This window comes from Oryzias latipes, chromosome 11 (assembly GCF_053564925.1).
Source record: "Oryzias latipes strain Hd-rR chromosome 11, Olatipes_Hd-rR_3.1".
Classification (NCBI taxonomy): domain Eukaryota; kingdom Metazoa; phylum Chordata; class Actinopteri; order Beloniformes; family Adrianichthyidae; genus Oryzias; species Oryzias latipes.
Genome location: NC_136247.1, coordinates 29,485,389 through 29,499,256, shown reverse-complemented (window position 1 = coordinate 29,499,256; position 13,868 = coordinate 29,485,389). Strand labels below are relative to the sequence as shown.

The 13,868-nt window shown below is 48.5% G+C and overlaps 1 long non-coding RNA gene across 1 annotated transcript; it reads right to left on the bottom strand.

Annotated features, from left to right (window-relative positions):
- Positions 1-50: 50 nt before the first annotated feature.
- Positions 51-681, bottom strand: LOC144995468 (uncharacterized). The gene is made up of 3 exons (XR_013658992.1): positions 540-681; positions 287-379; positions 51-185 (listed from the first exon to the last, which is right to left on the bottom strand). It is a non-coding gene; the product is annotated as an uncharacterized LOC144995468 (long non-coding RNA).
- Positions 682-13,868: the final 13,187 nt, after the last annotated feature.

Below are 13,868 nucleotides of genomic sequence, written 5' to 3'. Positions count from 1 at the left end.
CCCTGCAGGGGGCGCCACAGCGAGTCCAACGCCTCCATCTGATCCTCTGCCTCCTCGTGTCCTCCTTCCTCCTCCTCATGTCTTCCTCCTCGTTTCCTCCTCCTCATGTCCTCCTGTTGGTCTCCAACCTGTTTCCTGGTTCCACCACCAGGTGGCGCCATTGCGCCGTGTTCGGCTCCTTCTGCCTTCAGAGGAAAAAGCAGCATCTTTCAAACTCACATCTTTTATTCAGAGGAAGATTTTATGCTTTCGCGTCATTATTTGACCCTAAAGCTGCATTCATGACCTTCTGTTGACCTCCAAAAACACCAGCAGGTTATCTTCTCCTCCCGTCTGTCTTCATCGCCATCCTCATCAGGATTTTTTCCGTTTCTTTCATCTAAAATTTCAGTTTTTTAGATTTTTACACAAAAACACAAAATGAAAGACTGTAAATATTTGAAAAGATAAAAGTTTTTTCATGGTGTAATGACATTTTCTCATAAATATTGAAGGTCTCATTATTAGGATAAAAAGGCCGTCTGTTTTAGAAAAAATACCTCAGAATATACTGCAAAACCAAAACAATGAAGAACCGTCTCCATCCCAGGTTTCTGCTAGAAAATGTGTGCTGGTTCCTCAGAGTCTGGAGCCCTTTGAGCCTAGGTTCCTAAAATGTTCCTGGGTTCTGGGGAGTTAAACTGAAACAGACGAGGTCTTCAGAAGTTCTTCCTCTGAATGTTCAGTGATATGGAGATGGATCCGTGTTCCACTCTGACCTCAGTCCTCATGCAAACCTGCAGCATCTGTCAGCAGAACCAGCTTCCTGTTGAGCTGATCTTCAGCTTCCTGTTGAGCTGATCTTCAGCTTCCTGTTGAGCTGATCTTCAGCTTCCTGTTGAGCTGATCTTCAGCTTCCTGTTGAGCTGATCTTCAGCTTCCTGTTGAGCTGATCTTCAGCTTCCTGTTGAGCTGATCTTCAGCTTCCTGTTGAGCTGATCTTCAGCTTCCTGTTGAGCTGATCTTCAGCTTCCTGCGTCTGTCCGCCACGTCTAACATGAACATTCAGACTCTTCGTCCAGCAGTGGGGGTGAGGTTGATCTCAGCAGATGCAGACCCGCTGGCGGCGTGGCGTGGTTGTTCCAGTCCAGTCCAGCTGGCCAACCGTCCAGTGATTCCTTTTTCCTCCTTTTGGTCAAACTGGGAACCTGGAACCGGAGACAGAACACACTGGAACGGAAAACCCGGATTGGTCCTCATATGTGATGAATCGGCTCGTTTCAGACCAAATTCTGGAGCAAAGATTTGATCATTAGTGGACCTGAAAGATGCTTCAGAGCAAAGCTGGTGAGTCCAGAACCGCAGTTCTGCCTTCATGGATCCCCAGAAACCATGAAGGCCGGACTTTGGACACGCAGAAGTGAGGAGGAGGAGTGTGACCTGAAGAAGGAGACGTGTCTATTGTCATGTTTTTCATTCATGCCTCGTGGATTTCACGTCTAAAATTCACGCTCTGAAAACTTTTATTGTGAAAATATTGGAATTCTGTCCCAGAGAACATTTTGATTTCATTTTTTTACAGTGACATAAACAATCAGCTGTTATTCTTGGAGTCAGAAGGTCTGAAAGTATTTGCATCCGTGTCAATAGTTCTACCAGCGTTTCTTTAATAAATGAGTCAAACGTTGGTTTACGGCTCCTTCCCTTCAAAATACAAACTCATTTCTTTCTTTAATTTATTTCAAAATAAACTGAAACGGTTCCCCATCAGACTGAAGACGTTTCCGTAAATCCTCAGCCTCCAAACCCCGGCGCTGTTTTCCCGGCGCCGCAGCCCAGCATTAGCATGAGAAAGCCGAGTTCCTGTGAACTGATTTGACCCCTGACCTCTCCACTGTGTCCCACAGATAACAACCAGCTGCAGCTGGGATGGAGGCCCACCAGGCGGCTCCTGGAGCGGTTCCAGACGGGTCCACAGACTGAGGATGACCAGGGATGAACGTTGGAGGGCGGGGCTTGTCTTCAACATCAGTGACTCATTTGTCCAGAATGAATAAAACACGAAGAACGATGGAGCAGACCGAATGAGAAGATGCAGCGTTTGAGGTAGAGGAGGAAGCTGTGGAAGTCTTCTCCCCCACAGACGACATGTGATGAAGACACAAACCTCACAGATCATCTTCATCATCCTCAGACCAGATCCCCAGATTCCATCAATCCATTCATCTGTGATGCATCTTCTGGCCCTTTCTTCAGGTTGTGGGATGATGGAGCTCATGCAGGCGGGTGCAGCCGGGACAGCCCACCACTCCACCACCAGCCCGCGCACAGACCCACTCCGTCCTGAGGGACCCGCTTGAGTGGCCCCCCAGCTCCTGACGTTCGTTTATGGACTGAAGAACCTGAATAAACCCAGATAAGCACAGAGAAAACCAGTCTGTGAGGGACACTGCACCAGCGTCCAGCCCTCGTTCATGGGATGGATGAAGATGGATGAGGATGGATGAGGACGGATGTGGATGGATGTGGATGGATGAGGACAGATGTGGACGGATGCGGACGGATGTGGATGGATGTGGATGGATGTGGATGGATGTGGATGGATGAGGACAGATGTGGACGGATGCGGACGGATGCGGACGGATGAGGACGGATGTGGACGGATGTGAACGGATGTGGATGGATGTGGACGGATGTGGACGGATGTGGACGGATGTGGACGGATGCGAACGGATGAGGACGGATGTGGACGGATGTGGAAGGATGTGGACGGATGTGGACGGATGCGAACGGATGAGGATGGATGTGGATGGATGAGGACGGATGTGGACGGATGTGGACGGATGTGGATGGATGTGGACGGATGAAGACGGATGCGGACGGATGAGGACGGATGAGGACGGATGTGGACGGATGCGGACGGATGTGGACGGATGTGGACGGATGTGGATGGATGTGGACGGATGTGGATGGATGAAGACGGATGCGGACGGATGAGGACGGATGTGGACGGATGTGGATGGATGTGGACGGATGTGGATGGATGTGGACGGATGTGGACGGATGTGGATGGATGAAGACGGATGCGGACGGATGAGGACGGATGTGGACGGATGTGGACGGATGTGGATGGATGTGGACGGATGTGGATGGATGTGGACGGATGTGGACGGATGTGGATGGATGAAGACGGATGCGGACGGATGAGGACGGATGTGGACGGATGTGGATGGATGTGGATGGATGTGGATGGATGTGGATGGATGAGGACGGATGCGGACGGATGAGGACGGATGTGGACGGATGTGAACGGATGTGGATGGATGTGGACGGATGTGGACGGATGTGGACGGATGTGGACGGATGCGAACGGATGAGGACGGATGTGGACGGATGTGGACGGATGTGGACGGATGTGGACGGATGAGGACGGATGTGGACGGATGTGGATGGATGTGGACGGAGGAGGACGGAGGAGGACGGATGTGGACGGATGAGGACGGATGTGGACGGATGTGGATGGATGAGGACGGATGTGGACGGATGTGGACGGATGCGGACGGATGAGGACGGATGTGGACGGATGTGGATGGATGTGGACGGATGAGGACGGATGTGGACGGATGTGGATGGATGAGGACAGATGTGGATGGATGTGGACGGATGTGGATGGATGAGGACGGATGTGGACGGATGTGGACGGATGCGGACGGATGAGGACGGATGTGGACGGATGTGAACGGATGTGGATGGATGTGGATGGATGAGGACGGATGAGGACGGATGTGGACGGATGTGGACGGATGCGGACGGATGAGGACGGATGTGGACGGATGTGAACGGATGTGGATGGATGTGGATGGATGAGGACGGATGTGGACGGATGAGGACGGATGCGGACGGATGAGGACGGATGTGGACAGATGTGGACGGATGAGGACGGATGTGGACGGATGTGGACGGATGAGGACGGATGTGGACGGATGTGGACGGATGTGGACGGATGAGGACGGATGTGGACGGATGTGGACGGATGTGGACGGATGAGGACGGATGCGGACGGATGAGGACGGATGTGGACGGATGTGGATGGATGTGGACGGATGAGGACGGATGCGGACGGATGCGGACGGATGAGGACGGATGTGGACGGATGTGGATGGAGGAGGACGGATGTGGACGGATGAGGACGGATGTGGACGGATGTGAACGGATGTGGACGGATGTGGATGGATGAGGACGGATGTGGACGGATGTGGACGGATGCGGACGGATGAGGACGGATGTGGACGGATGTGGATGGATGTGGACGGATGAGGATGGATGTGGACGGATGTGGATGGATGAGGACAGATGTGGATGGATGTGGACGGATGTGGATGGATGAGGACGGATGTGGACGGATGTGGACGGATGCGGACGGATGCGGACGGATGAGGACGGATGTGGACGGATGTGAACGGATGTGGATGGATGTGGATGGATGAGGACGGATGAGGACGGATGTGGACGGATGTGGACGGATGCGGACGGATGAGGACGGATGTGGACGGATGTGAACGGATGTGGATGGATGTGGATGGATGAGGACGGATGTGGACGGATGAGGACGGATGCGGACGGATGAGGACGGATGTGGACAGATGTGGACGGATGAGGACGGATGTGGACGGATGTGGACGGATGTGGACGGATGTGGATGGATGAAGACGGATGCGGACGGATGAGGACGGATGTGGACGGATGTGGATGGATGTGGACGGATGCGGACGGATGAGGACGGATGTGGACAGATGTGGACGGATGAGGACGGATGTGGACGGATGTGGACGGATGTGGACGGATGTGGATGGATGAAGACGGATGCGGACGGATGTGGATGGATGTGGACGGATGCGGACGGATGTGGACGGATGAAGATGCTCCTGCTCCTACACCTGGCTGTGGTTCCTGTCTCCGGCTCGACTCGCGCCTTTGACTGTCCCCGCAACCACGGCTGGATGAAGCTCGTCTGCTGGACTTTATATATGTAGTTGTAGATTTAGATAAGTTAATTCTTCTCTAAGAGTTCTGGTAAATCGCCTGTCCGTCCTGGGGGAGGATCCCTCCTTCATGTGGGCACCCCTGAGGTTTCTTCGTTTTTTCCGGAATCCGTTTTTTTGGGAGTTTTTCCTTACCGCGAAGGGGGGTCTAAGGGCAGGGATGCCAGTATAGATTAGTCAGTTTGTTAGTTCATTTTAGTATTTTACTATTGAACTCTTTGTATTCGTGATCCTTTTGATTTCATGTTTTACTTCGAAGCCGATCAAGACGACTGTTGTTGTGATTTTGGGCTATACAAATAAAATTGAATTGAATTGAATAGATGGATGTGGACGGATGTGGATGGATGTGGACGGATATGGACAGATGTGGATGGATGTGGACGGATGTGGATGGATGTGGACGGATATGGACAGATGTGGATGGATGTGGACGGATGTGGATGGATGGAGGAGTGTCCTCCGGCGGTAGCGTGTGGCAAACGTCCTCTGTCTGCTGAGGATGCCGGCACACGCCGTCCTCCTGCTGTCCACCAGCGTGACCTTTTGACGCTCTGACCTCATCGCAATGGAGGTCCAGAGGTTAAACTCAGGAAACCAGCAGCTTAACAGCCTCTTTATCCAGCCCTGACCCCATAAGGGGAGGAGCCAATCCTCATACACTGCTTTTGAATCTGTCAGTGTTTGCGTTTCTTCATCTCTCTGATGGTTTATGCTCCCTCAGGCCTCGTTCAGATGCTCACATTAATAAGATGAATGTTCATTTCTTCATTTAAAGGCCTCCACATTCAGACTGATTAGGACCAGCAGGAACTTTCTTGTTGCATTTTGTCTCATTCAAAGAAAAAATCTTCCCAAAGCTTTTATTCTGAAGGGTAAATAAATGTTTAATTTTTCAGAATATTATGATATTTTCATTTTATTTATTCAGTAAATCCGAACAATTTCAGAAAAAATGTTTATTATTTTAAAGTCCAACACTAATTTAGAAAAGGTGGATTTTCGTTGAGATCGATCTTTATTTTTGCTATTCTTTGACTTTAGTCTTTACAGCAGTGAGAAGAAGTTCTACATGAGGGGGGGGGGGGGGGGGGGGCGTTAACCCTTCTTCTATCCCAGGCACTTTAACGTTGGGAGTGGGGTCATCTAGACCCACTAGACAGTGCTCTGAACCTTTTTTCTTCAAAGATTTGTGATCTTCACTGGTGTCCATGGATTACATGAAATCTTTCCACCTTTATCCACCTTTGTCATGGTAGGGGGAACACGTCAATGGAAGGGGGGGGGTCATCTAAGATAGAACAAGGGTTAACCAGCAGCACTTCCCAGGTGCCTTTGAGCAATCGCAGCAGCCTTTAGGAGGCAACTCAAAGGGACAAAGGGTCAAAGCACTTGTGGGTTTAAAAGAGGGTCACAGAGCAGGCCGCGCCACCCCGCCCTCCTGCTCACACCTCAGTGTGTGTGGGGGTCAGAGGTCATGGGTGAAACCCCCCTCCCAAATGTGAGACTTCATTTTTGATCCTAAACTGAATGAATCCTCATTAAATCCACATTTCTGCGTTTCTGATCTGCTGTTGAAACCATTCTTTAGCCGAGCCCAGGATCTTCATCGATGAAGAGCCCGGGATCTTACTGCTGGTTCACTTCCTTTTCTTGGCCCAGCAAACAGATCAGAAGAGTCTTATTATTCTTTTTAAAGCAGCAAAGCAGAGGAAGGAAAATCCTTCAGTTCTTTTTTGTTTTTTTTGACTGACATAATCTATAAAATGTTTTACATGAAACCATTTTGGATTTTATAGAAATCTTCTCTAAAGTTTTGTTTGACCTACATTTGTAAAACTTTGAAGAACGGTGATAAATGCTGGTTCTGGGCTGGACGTTTGTTTTAGAGACGTCGGGGTTCTTCCTCTGAGATTCCTCTCTGTCTCATCATCATCATCCTCTCTGTTTCAGGACAAAGATCTGGTCTGAACTTGAACTCTGTCCCCCCCCCCCCCCCCCCCCCCCCGCCAGACTTCCCCGCCGCAGCCCCTTCGGCCCGCCGTAGCGCTGCGCCTGCCTTTGTGAAGATCTCTCCTTTTGGTGACTTTCTGCAGCCCCCGTCTGGCCCTTTGCATGCATCTCTGCCCCCTCCTTTGCCATTCTTCCTGCGGGGCGGGGGGCTCCCAGAGACAGCCGGAGAAGACTGGCATCCCAGAATGCTAATCAGGTCCTCGCCGACACTTCCCACGGCGTTCCCCCAGACAGGGGCTTTTGTTTTGTCATTGATTCCACTGATCAGACTCGGCTGCTGTCTGGGGGGAGACTGCAGCCTCACCTTTCAGGGGGGGTCTGAGAGTCCCAGTCTGCATGGATCCAAAAAGCCAAAGCAGAATCGAACTCTGCAGATAAGAACAAACATTTTGGAGGAACTTGAGACAGAGCGGATGTCAGGCGTGTTCAGATAAACACAAACCTGTCATCCACAGCATAAATAAAACTTGATCTATTCTCTCTACAAGTCTGTGGTGAAGTGGTTAGCACTCTCATCTGACTCTCACAGCTTCAGACATGCTTCAGAGGTTCATCAGAGTCTCCAAATATAACCCTTGGTGTGAATGTGGGTGTGTCCCTGCAACAGACTGGTGACCTGTTCAGGGTGAACCCCACCAACACCAAACAGTAGCTGGGATAGGCCCCAGCAACCCTTTGGTTCAGTGATGTTGGATGGATTGTAAACTGTACTTTGGTCATAAGAGACCCTGCATTTGTTTAGTCATACAATTTCATCATCAAATCTTGTGATTCTTATAGTTCAGATTCTGAGTCATTGTTTACGTTGTTTGGGTTGTTGGGTTGCTTGGGTTGTTGGGTTGTCGAGGTACTGTTCCTTACTCTTTCCTGATTCTGATTCTCAAATCTAAGAATCCATTCACAGCTCTTCTTTCTCTTTCGGCTTTTCCCATCAGGGGTCGCCACAGCGAATCATCCTTTTCCACCTCACTCTATCATGGACATCTTCTACCCTAACATTAGCCAACTTCATGTCCTCTGTTAAGACATCCATGTATCTCCTCTTTGGCCGTCCTCTTGCCCTCCTGCCAGGCAGCTCCATCTCCAACATCCTTCTACCAATATATCCACTATCCCTCCTCTGAACATGTCCAAACCATCTCAGTCTGGCTTCTCTGACTTTGTCCCTAACACAGACAACATGAGCCGTCCCTCTGATGTACTCGTTCCTTATCCTGTCTAACCTGGTCACTCCTAAGGAGAACCTCAACATCTTCATCTCTGCTACCTCCATCTCAGCCTCTTGTCTCTGTCTCACTGCTACCGTCTCTAACCCATAGAGCAGAGCTGGTCTCACCACTGTCTTGTACACCTTTCCTTTGAGTCTTGCTGGCACTTTTCTGTCACACAACACTCCTGACACTTTCCTCCAACCGCTCCAACCTGCCTGCACTCGCCTCTTCACCTCTTTTCCACACTCCCCATCACACTGAACTGTTGACCCCAAGTACTTAAACTCCTGCACCTTCTTCACCTCAGCCCCCTGTAACCTAACGCTTCTACCTTGATCCCTCTCGTTCAGACACATGTATTCTGTCTTACTACGACTGACCTTCATGCCTCTTCTTTCCAGAGCAAACCTCCACCTCTCTAGCTGTTCCTCCACCTGCTCTCTACTCTCACTGCAAATTACAATGTCATCCGCAAACATCATTGTCCAGGGAGATTCCTGTCTTACCTCGTCTGTCAGCCTGTCCATCAGCATAGCAAACAAAAAAGGACTCAAAGCTGATCCTTGGTGTAGTCCCACCTCCACCTTGAACTCCTCTGTCTGACCTACAGCACATCTCACCACCGTCATACTTCTCTCATACATGTCCTGAACTACTCTGACATACTTCTCTGCCACTCCAGACGACCTCATACAGTACCACAGCTCCTCCCTCGGCACCCTGTCATACGCCTTCTCTAAATCTACGAACACACAATGCAGCTCCTTCTGACCTTCTCTGTACTTTTCCATCAACATTCTCAAAGCAAAAATGGCATCAGTGGTGCTCTTACGGGGCATGAAACCATACTGCTGCTCACAAATCTCCACCTTCTTCCTAAGCCTGGCTTCCACTACTCTTTCCCACAGCTTCATTGTGTGGCTCATCAACTTTATTCCTCTATAGTTGCTGCAGTTCTGCGTGTCACCCTTGTTTTTAAAGATCGGGACCAGAACGCTTCTCCTCCATTCCTCAGGCATCTTCTCACTCTCTAGAATCCTATTGAACAACCTTGTTAGAAATTCCACTGCTGTCTCTCCTAGGCACTTCCATACCTCCACAGGTACGTCATCAGGACCAACGGCCTTTCCGCTCTTCATCCTTTTCAGAGCCTTCCTAACCTCATCCTTTTCAATCTCTGCTACTTCCTGCTCCACAACAACCACATCTTCCTCCCTTCTTTCCCTGTCATTTTCCTCATTCATCAGCTCCTCAAAATACTCCTTCCATCTTTTCTGTACACTCTCCTGGGTTGTTAGCACCTTTCCATCTCTGTCCTTAATCACCCTTATCTGTTGCACGTCCTTCGCATCTCTGTCTCTCTGTCTGGCTAGCCTGTACAAGTCCTTTTCTCCTTCCTTTGTGTCTAACCTGTCATATAGCTCATCGTAAGCTTTCTGTTTGGCCTTTGCCACCTCTCTCTTCACTCTACGCTGCGCTTCCTTGTACTCCTGTCTACCTTCCTCAGTCCTTTCTACATCCCACTTCCTTTTAGCCAACCTCTTCCTCTGGACGCATTCCTGTACTTCCTCATTCCACCACCAAGTCTCTTTACCGTCTTTCCTCTTTCCAGATGACACACCTAGCACCTTCCTACCTGTTTCCCTGATAATTTCTGCTGTAGTTTCCCAGTCATCTGGAAGCTCATCCTGACCACCCAGGACCTGTCTCAACTTCTGCCTAAATTCCTCACAAGTTTCTTCATTCTGTAGCTTCCACCACTTGGTCTTCTTTTCTGTTTTCCCTCTCTTCTTCTTCCTGACCTCCAGAGTCATCTTACACACCACCATGCGGTGCTGTCTGGCTACACTCTCTCCTACCACCACTTTGCAGTCATTAACCTCTCTCCAATGACCTCGTCTACATAGGATGTAGTCCACCTGGGTACTCCTACCTCCACTTCTGTATGTCACTCTATGTTCCTCTCTCTTCTGGAAGTAAGTGTTGACTACAGCCATTTCCATCCTCTTCGCAAAGTCCACCACCATCTGTCCCTCCAGATTCCTTTCCTTCACACCAAACCTGCCCATCACCTCCTCATCACCTCTGTTGCCCTCACCAACATGTCCATTAAAGTCTGCTCCAATAACAACTCTCTCTCCTCTGGGGATACCCTCTATGACCTCATCCAACTCACTCCAGAATCTCTCCTTCACTTCTAACTCACAGCCAACCTGTGGCGCATACCCACTGACTACATTCACCATCACCCCTTCAATTTCTAACTTTAGGCTCATCATCCTGTCTGAGACTCTTTTCACCTCTAGAACACTGTTTACAAACTCCCCCTTCAGAATCACACCTACCCCGTTTCTCTTCCTATCAACACCATGATAGAACAGTTTGTATCCTCCTCCAATACTACGTGCCTTGCTGCCCTTCCACCTTGTCTCCTGCACACACAGTACATCTACCTTCCTTCTCTCCATCATGTCTGCCAGCTCTCTGCCTTTCCCTGTCATTGTGCCAACGTTAAGAGTCCCTATTCTCAAACCTATGTTCCTGCCTTTTCCCTTCTCTCTCTGGCCACGGACCCTTCTGCCTCCCCTCTTTCTTCGACCAACAGTAGTCAAATTTCCACCGACACCCTGTAGGTTAACAGCATCGGTGGCGGTCGTTGTTAACCCGGGCCTCGACCGATCCGGTATGTGTAAAGTGTTGTGGATGATTCGCATGGTTATTTTGGCAATTTTTACGCCGGATGCCCTTCCTGACGCAACCCTCTCTATTTATCCGGGCTTGGGACCGGCACAGAGGCAACTGGCTTGCAACCCCTGCGGCTAGATTAAGAATCCATTCACAGCTAACAGACGTAAACATGTCAGCCCTCACTGCCTCTTTAGAAAGAGTTACACTAGGGCTAGAGTAAGGTCAAAGGGCGCCGAGCCCCTTCCAGAGAGGTTTGGCGCCACACGGTTCATCCCAAAGCGGGCATCATTACTTCTTGTTTTAAACTTTTTGACAAAGAAAATAGAATTGCCATATTAAAAGAAAACAATAAATTTGAAAAAAAAGCAAAAAAAAGAAAATGTTCGACAGGTGTTCAACGGAAACAAAAATGGTGTGCCATAGCAGCGACGTTTCGACCTGTATTCAGGGGGTATTCCAGAAGGCCCGTTTAAACCCCCCCGACTTTAACCCTGAACTCTGGCTGAAATCCACCTGAACTTGCTTACTCTGGGTATGTCGGTTCCCAAAGACCGGATATGAGTTAGCATAATTACGCTCCACTTGGTAACCCTGGGTTAACGCACGTGCACAGCAGGTACATAAAGACATTCTCAATAGATCACTGATTTACAAAGTCACCATGGAAACGCGTGGAGAAAAAAAGAAAGCGCTATGCTTCAGTGAGACGGAGTCTGAGATTTTAATGACGGCGTATGAAGATTATACGTCCATCAAAAAAGTAACACGGCTGCATCATCATTAAAAGAAAGAGTTTCTGCTTGGAGAAAAAGAACAGAAAAAGTAAACGCACGAGTTTCTGATCTTATTTCCATTTTCCTTGTGACGCCTATATATATATATATATATATATACACATATGTATATATATATATATATATAGGCGTCACAAGGAACTGCAGGGTGTAAGATGCTGGCAGGTAAAGCATACATGGAGCGCCACAATCAAGTGGCTGGGATAATATACAGGAACATGTGTGCAGAATATGAACTGGAAACCCCAAGGTCAAAATGGGAAACACCTCTGAAGGTGGTAGAGAATGAGAGGGCAAAGATCCTGTGGGACTTCCAGATCCAGACTGATAGGATGGTAATGGAGAACCAACCAGACATTGTAGTGGTGGATAAAGAACAGAGGAAAGCCGTTGTGGTGGATGTGGCAGTGCCAAGCGATGGGAACATCAGGAAGAAGGAACATGAGAAACTGGAGAAATACCAGGGACTCAGAGAAGAACTGGAGAAAGCATGGAAAGTGAAGGTGACAGTGGTGCCTGTGGTAATTGGAGCACTGGGGGCAGTAACCCCCAAGCTGGAGGAGTGGCTGCAACAGATACCTGGAAAGACCTCAGACCTCTCATTCCAATTCAATTCAATTCAATTCAATTCAATTCAATTCAATTCAATTCAATTCAATTCAATTCAATTCAATTCAATTCAATTCAATTCAGCTCAATTCAATTCAATTCAATTCAATTCAATTCAATTTTATTTGTATAGCCCAAAATCACAACAACAGTCGTCTCGATGGGCTTCGAAGTAAAACATGAAATCAAAAGGATCACGAATACAAAGAGTTCAATAGGAAAATACTAAAATGAACTAACAAACTGACTAAGCTATACTGGCATCCCTGCCCTTAGACCCCCCTTCGCGGTAAGGAAAAACTCCCAAAAAAAACGGATTCCGGAAAAAACGAAGAAACCTCAGGGGTGCCCACATGAAGGAGGGATCCTCCCCCAGGACGGACAGGCGATTTACCAGAACTCTTAGAGAAGAATTAACTTATCTAAATCTACAACTACATATATAAAATCCAGCAGACGAGCTTCATCCAGCCGTGGTTGGGGGGACAGTCAGGGGGCGAGTCGAGCCGGAGACAGGAACCACAGCCAGGTGTAGGAGCAGGAGCAGAGACGAGGTAAACGGTCAGGAACTGGAGCACGGATGAACCAACTGGAGTCTGGAAGCACTCCCACTCCCCAGGAGGGGAGAGGAAAAGAGGGACAATACATGAATCACTGCACCAAACAGAGGCATGGAGAACTAAATGATGAATAATGATCAAGAATAGAGGAGAGGAAGGGTAGAAGTAGATGAGAAAAGAGGACAGAACCCCAGTGCACCATAGTTACCCCAGCTTCAACTTCTAGCAGCCTTTTAAAAGAAATAGTTATTATTAAGTTTAATTTAAACAAACTAACATTAAGTTAAATAATCTCTGAATACTAACTAGTCTGACAATAAGCCTGTCCACAGAGGAATGTTTTCAGTCTAACTTTGAATGTAGAAACTGAGTCGGCCTCTCTTCCATGAGCTGGGAGTTTATTTCATAAGACAGGGGCTTGGTGGCTAAACGCTCTACCTCCAACCGTACTTTTACTAATTCTAGGAACCACAAGCAGTCCTGCATTTAGTGAGTGAAGTGTTCTGATTGGATGGTAAGGGACTATGAGGTCCTTAATATAGGACGGGGCCATTCCATGTAAGGCCTTATAGGTTAACAGGAGGATCTTGAACTTAATTCTAGAATCAACTGGGATCCAGTGAAGTGAAACTAACACAGGAGTGATGTGATCTCTTCTGCTAGTTCCAGCTAACAATCTAGCTGCTGCGTTCTGAACAAGCTGGAGACTTCTTAAGGAACTCTTAGGACACGCTGCTAACAAGGAGTTACAGTAATCCAGCCTCGACGTAACAAATGCATGGATGAGTTTTTCAGCATCACTCTTAGAAAGTAGATTTCTGATCTTAGCAATATTCCGCAGGTGAAAAAAGGCAGTTCTGCACGCCTGAGATATGTGAGCCTTAAATGATAAATCCTGGTCAAATAAAACCCCAAGGTTTCTAACTGTGGAATTGGGGGCTATACTTATACCATCAAGGGAGACTATCTGAG